This window comes from Myotis brandtii, unplaced genomic scaffold (genome assembly GCF_000412655.1).
Source record: "Myotis brandtii unplaced genomic scaffold, ASM41265v1 scaffold681, whole genome shotgun sequence".
Lineage (NCBI taxonomy): Eukaryota > Metazoa > Chordata > Mammalia > Chiroptera > Vespertilionidae > Myotis > Myotis brandtii.
The window spans coordinates 779,660-786,766 of NW_005370660.1; the positions used below are offsets into that span (position 1 = coordinate 779,660).

The following is a 7,107-nucleotide window of genomic DNA, read 5'->3' on the forward strand; positions in this document are numbered from 1 at the left end:
TGCACTGCTGGTGGGAATGCAGACTGGTGCAGCTACTGTGGAGAACAGTATGGAGCTTCCTCAAAAAACTAAAATTGGAACTCCCATTTGACCCAGTGATCCCACTTCTAGGAATATATCCCAAGAGACTAGAAACACCAATTAGAAAGGATATATGCACTCCTATGTTCATAGCAACACAATTCACTATAGCTAAGATTTGGAAACAGCCTAAGTGCCCATCAGCAGATGAGTGGGTTAAAAAACCTTGGTACATCTACACAATGGAATACTACGCTGCAGTAAAAAAGAAGGAATTCTTACCATTTGCAACAGCATGGATGGAACTGGAGAGCATTATGCTAAACTAAATAAGCCAGTCAGAGAAAAAGAAATATCACATGATCTCACTCATTTGTGGAATATAATGAACAACATAAACTGATGAACAAAAACAGATCCAGAGACAGAGAAGCATCAATCAGACCATCAAACCTCAAAGGGAAGGTAGGGGAGGGTGAGGGTAAGGGGGAAAGATCAACCAAAGGACTTGTATGCATGCATATAAGCTTAACCAATGGAAACAGACACCAGGGGCGTGAGGGCATGAGTGGCAGTGGGTGGGGGGGGGGCAATGGGAGGATAAGGACACATATGTAATACCTTAATCAATAAAGTAATTTAAAAAAGATTCTTGGGAGAATATCTTTGGCATAAAAATAAAATTTAGGCAATGTATTTAATGTTAAATTTAATCACTCAGCAAATATTTATTGATCTACTACATGCCAAGACTGGTGAAGGAACATCTAAGTTGTTAGAAATTATTCTTCCTCTTGAGAAAATTTGAAGCTACACATAAAGGAAATTAGATTCCTATCCAAGTTCTTAACATTTTCCTTTATTTTTTGTACTTTTATTTTTTGAGTGGTGCTGTATATAAACATTTGTGGTATCTCCATTAATGTTTCAGAAAATTATAATTTTTCATTTGTGAATGTAAATGTTCTAATTTTAAAAATATAAGAGTGGCTTTATTGTTTTCTGATTATAAAGTAAGAAATATTTGTTATGAAAAAGCCTCAGGAGAATTTCATGCTTGATACTCCTAACACCAAGAGACCTTCCTTCTCTTGGGAAGTAGATGTACACTCATTTTAACAGGCTATGGTTTTTATCTTTTGTTTTTAAGCAATACATAGAATCTTTGTACCCCTTCCTAGAAGATAGGTTACAACAAAGAATTCTCCGTGTCTGTAAATAATCTTTAAAGTCAATTTCTTTAGAAATTGCCCTTGCTCTTTCTGTTTTTGTAGAAGTTAGAGAGAAGCCTATTACTCCTCTCTTACTTGAGTAAAATTAGTGTTATGAGCCCGATATTTCTGCCCTGGGGAAATGATATAAGTGGCAAGATGCCCTATTCCCCACCCCACTGAAACAGTTGCCCAGATGTTTCTGCAAAGGCATGGTTGTAGGCTGCAGGCAAAAATTTTGCAGTGGCTTCATGCCTGGTCAGGCCTTCAGACTGTCCAGACAGTTAAATAATTCTGCCTTTTGTGGAGGAGTGCAAGTAATGCCTGGGTAATACTTGATATTACTTAATAGGGACTAAAAGAAAAGTGAGTGAAACCCTTGACTGGCATTTATCTCTTAGTGTTCTGCAATTTCTATTTTGTTGCAAACGAAGAAGCAAGCTAAAGGAGGTAGGGGAGGTGTTCCTAATTTCTTGCATACTAGAGCAATATTTAATATGGAGATTATTATAAAGAAAAAAGTATAGTCTACTGGATATCCCATCACATTCTTATATTTTACTGTGTATACATCCTCATGTGTGTGCACCTATTCACATACATAGACCTAGTTTCTACAATTATATATATTTGTGATCTTTAGAGGGCTTTTGTTTATATTCAGAAACCAAAATCCTGAATTCTGTATTGAAAATGTAATACAGGTTTTTTAAAAACTGAGATTTGATTATCAGCAAAAATTATTGATCCTTATCTCCTTCCTTCCTTCCTTCCTTCCTTCCTTCCTTCCTTCCTTCCTTCCTTCCTTCCTTCCTTCCTTCCTTCCTTCCTTCCTTCCTTCCTTCCTTCCTTCCTTCCTTCCTTCCTTCCTTCCTTCCTTCCTTCCTTCCTTCCTTCCTTCCTTCCTTCCTTCCTTCCTTCCTTCCTTCCTTCCTTCCTTCCTTCCTTCCTTCCTTCCTTCCTTCCTTCCTTCCTTCCTTCCTTCCTTCCTTCCTTCCTTCCTTCCTTCCTTCCTTCCTTCCTTCCTTCCTTCCTTCCTTCCTTCCTTCCTTCCTTCCTTCCTTCCTTCCTTCCTTCCTTCCTTCCTTCCTTCCTTCCTTCCTTCCTTCCTTCCTTCCTTCCTTCCTTCCTTCCTTCCTTCCTTCCTTCCTTCCTTCCTTCCTTCCTTCCTTCCTTCCTTCCTTCCTTCCTTCCTTCCTTCCTTCCTTCCTTCCTTCCTTCCTTCCTTCCTTCCTTCCTTCCTTCCTTCCTTCCTTCCTTCCTTCCTTCCTTCCTTCCTTCCTTCCTTCCTTCCTTCCTTCCTTCCTTCCTTCCTTCCTTCCTTCCTTCCTTCCTTCCAGAGCCCTTCTTTCTTTTTTGCTGCAAAAAGCTTTATTGTTTCATTTGGTCCAATGCATGGGAGAGGGCTCCAGGGTGGTTAAAAGAATGACTAGTAGTTTTGGGAAGAGGCTTAGGTAAAAGCCAGAGACAACAGGGGATGCAGAGGGCCTCTGAAATGCCTCTGAGCTCCAAAGGCTCCTAGTCGTGCTTGAGGGTGAGCCAGCCTGTGGATGTTAGTCAGGTGGTCACCCATCTTTTGATCAATTTCACCTCCTCATCCAGGAAATGGTTCTCCAGGAAGTCACAGAGATGAGGGTCTGCAATTTGACCCTTATCTTTTACTAGAAGCCCGGTGCACAAATTTGTGCATGGTGGGGTCCCTCGGCCTGGCCGGTGATTGAGGCCTATCAGGGGGCTGGCCAGCTGAGGGGAGAGACCCCAAGAGGTTGGCTAACCAGCCCCCTGATTGGGGCCAATGGGGGGCCCAGCTGGGGAAGGGGAGAGGGGCTGCAGGAGTTTGGTGGGGGAGGGGAGAGGAGGGGCCATGGGAGGTTGGCTGTGGGAGCGCACTGACTACCAGGAGGCAGCTCCTGCATTGAGTGTCTGCCCTCTGGTGGTCAGTGCACATCATAACGACTGGTCGACCGGTCGTTCTGGTTGTTCGGTCGTAATGGTCGCTTAGGCTTTTATATATGTATAGATAATATTGAGATGCTATATACACTTTACCCAGTTTCTCCCAATGGTAATATTTTGAAATTATAATATAATATTATGTTATTGATATCATCCACCTATCTAATCCAGGTTTTTTCCAATTTTACTTTTACACAATTACATATGTATTTAGTCCTCTATATTATTTCACATAGTTAGCTTCATGTATCCACTACCATAGTACCTAATTTATTGGACATGAAGATGAAAATTTTATAAATTAGAACTTGGGTATATTACTATTAATTATATGAGATGATTTTTTTTACTTCCACTTGATCTCCAGTTGGCAATGACAATAAGCCTAACATATTTATTTCCTTCATAAAGTGAAGGAAACTATTTTAATGGACAATATGCCCATTAACACAATTTGGAGGTTGCAGAAATGTTCAAATAAGAAGATAATTTTCTGGATCCCATCATGCAGAAGTAAAACAATTCTAACAGGCTTTTGCCTTCCAGCTGTATGTACTTGCATCTACAAAGAAACATTTTTCTTTTTTACCAAGTTGAGGTAACACTATGGATTCAATTTCATGTTCTACTTTGTAAAAAAAATATATTTTTATTGATTTCAGAGAGGAAGAGAGAGGGACTGAGAAATAGGAACATCAATGATGAGAGAGAATCATTGATCAGGTGCTTCCTGCATGTCCCCTACTGGGGATTTAGCCTGAAACCTGGGCATGTGCCTTGACTGGGAATTGAACCTTGACCTCCTGGTTATAGGTCAATGCTCAACCACGGAGCAACACTGGCCTGGCTTGTGTTCAGTTGTTGTTGTTTTTTTTGAGTTTATTATAAAAAAATTTTTATGTCTGAGACATTTTTGAAAATGCAATTAAACCTATATTTTCTTGATTCTACAAAGTTTGAAATGTACAGAAAATATGAGAAGGGAAAAAATCTGTAATCCTCCCACTGAGAAAGAACCACTTATACATTAGTATTCCCTTCCACGCTGTGCATTTCTTGGTGTCCATAGTCAAATAAATAAAACTTAAATATCCATGGTAACTCCTTATTTAATTTCTTCTCTTAAGTGAATAATATTTTGAAAAATGAATTTTAAAAGTAATTTGTCATTATGTAATTAATATGATTAGTAAATTCATATTTTCACATTTTGTAGAACTTTTGATTTTTTTTTAATTTTATTTTTTAATTTATTTATTTATTAAATCTTTATTGTTCAGATTACATTTGTTCCTCTTTCCCCCCCCCCCCCTAACCCCCCCCCCCCCCGTTCCCCCCCCCCCCCCCCCCCCCCCCCCCCCCCCCCCGTCCCCATCCCTAGGGGCACGATTACATCAGATTATTTATTCACTTGGTTCTTAGATTCACTTGTTGATAGATGCATGTTTGTTGTTCACAATTTGTATCTTTACCTTTTTCTTCTTCCTCTTCTTAAAGGATACCTTTCAGCATTTCGTATAATACTGGTTTAGTGGTGATGAACTCCTTTAGCTTTTCCTTATCTGTGAAGCTCTTTATCTGACCTTCAATTCTGAATGATAGCTTTGCTGGATAAAGTAATCTTGGTTGTAGGTTCTTGGTATTCATCACTTTGAATATTTCTTGCCATTCCCTTCTGGCCTGCCAAGTTTCTGTTGAGAAATCAGCTGACAGTCGTATGGGTATTCCCTTGTAGGTAATTGAGTCTCTTTCTCTTGCTGCTTTTAAGATTCTCTCTTTGTCTTTTGCTCTTGGCATTTTAATTATGATGTGTCTTGGTGTGGTCCTCTTTGGATTCCTTTTGTTTGGGGTTCTCTGCGCTTCTTGGACCTGTAAGTCCATTTCTTTCACCAGGTGGGGGAAGTTTTCTGCCATTATTTCTTCAAATAGGTTTTCAATATCTTGCTGTCTCTCATCTTCTGGCACCCCAATTATTCTGATGTTTGTACGCTTGAAGCTGTCCCAGAGGCTCCTTACACTATCTTCGTATTTTCGGATTCTTTTTTCATTTTGCTTTTCCGGTTGGGTGTTTTTTGCTTCTTCGCATTTCAAATCTTTGGCTTGATTCTTGCGCTCCTCTGGTCTGCTATTGGGTGTCTGTATAATATTCTTTATTTCAGTCCGTGTATGCTTAATTTCTAGTTGGTTCTTTATCATAGCATCGAGGGTCTCATTAGTTTTCGTGACTCTCTCCTCAAGTTTATTGACAGCTTCTAGCACATTTTTGCAAGCCCTCAAAATTGCGATTTTTAGCTCTATATCCTCCATTTCTGTCATGTTTTTTTGTCTCCGCATTTTTTATGCTTTCTTGGTGCACCCCCTAGTGGTCTTTGTGCGCAGTCTTGTTCTAGTTGAGCCTTGATTGTTGTAGTTAATACTAGAGGGATTTGACCACCAGGCCGACTGGCTGTGTGAATCAGCTGTGTCTGCCGCGGAAAACTTCTGTCCTCTGGGGAGGTGCTAATCTAGCCTTTGCCTGAGGCGATCTGGCAAATGGCTCTGCGCAGGGCTTGGGCGGGGCGGGCTCAACAGGGCGGGCGGAGGGAGCCGTTATGGTGCCCTCAGTCCTGTTCCCAGAGGCTCTGCTTCTCAGAACCCCCGGAACCGCTGCAAACCTCGGAGGGAAAGCTGCCTTCCAACTGATGCCAGACACTCCCGCTTCTCCCGTTTGGGTCCGAGTCCCCAGCGATTCGCCCGTATCTGGAGCTCAGAGTCTGAGACTCCCCCCTGACCGAAAACGACAACCGCGCTCTCAGCCACCAGCCCGCTTTGCGCGCGCACCTCCGCACCTGAGTTTTTTCCACACTGCGCCTCCTCTGAGCCTCGGTGTGCTGTTATTTTTCCTTCTAGTTGAAGAGTCTCTCCTCAGCCAGCCTTCCTGTGGTTCTGGGTGATGTCCGTTCCGTCTTTTAGTTGTATTTTTGAAGTGGTTGTTTGCGGCAGCAATCTCCAGTGTTTACCTATGCCGCCATCTTGGTCTAAAATCGAACTTTTGAATTTTTAAAGGACTTTTTAATCCAAGAAAATTTATTATAACATTTTCCCCATAAAATTTATTTGTACATGTGTGAAAGTTTAAAAGTTAAATTCTTAACAGCCATTTTATGTTAGAGTTGTTAGGAAGATAGGTAGGTGTGTGTGTGTGTGTGAGTGTGTGTGAGTGTGTGTGAGTGTGTGTGACAAATGTGGAATCTCAAGACAGATTGGTCTCTTTTTTCATCTGGATGGCCTTGGGCAAGCTTCAACTTCTATGAACTTCAGTTTTTTCATTTTTTATATTATAATGCTAGTACAGGCTTGTTTTAAGGAGCCAACAACACAAAATCTGTGAAAGGACTTCTTAAATTATAAATATCAAATGTTAATAGTTATTATTCAAAGATCACCAGGAAAGAAAAATAAAAGGCAAAGGCAGTTTTTTTCCTGTAAACCTCCCCTGAGAATATATATTTTTATTGGCTTTTAGAGAGAGAGGAAGGGAAAGAGGAGAAACATCAATGTGAGAGAGAAAGATCAATTGGTTGCCTCTGGCACGTGCCCTGACTGGGGATCAAATCAGCAACCTATGTGTGTGCTCTGACTGGGAATTGAGCCCATAACCTTTTGGTGTATGGGACAATGCTCCTACCTACCAAGCCACACCAGCCAGGGCCAATGGCAGTTTTTGATTCCAGCAAGTTATGGTCAGATTTTTTTTAGAATATGGAAATTGGGTATAGAAACCTTCCTGTAAGGTTTGCCTTGACTTTCATATCTTTTTTTTACCAAAATGTACAAATTTTCCTAACTGACCACCTGTCTAGATATTAGGGCAAGAGAGAATATAATTCTTTTTGTACTGTTTTAACTTTGAACAAATCATTATTTTGGTACTTAGATA

The 7,107-nt window shown here is 40.6% G+C and overlaps 1 long non-coding RNA gene across 1 annotated transcript in view; it reads left to right on the top strand.

The window, feature by feature from the left end:
• The window catches only part of LOC106723958, a 20,788-nt gene that overhangs the window by 11,445 nt on the left and 2,236 nt on the right, over nt 1-7,107 (top strand). The gene's annotated exons all lie outside the window — the stretch shown is intronic.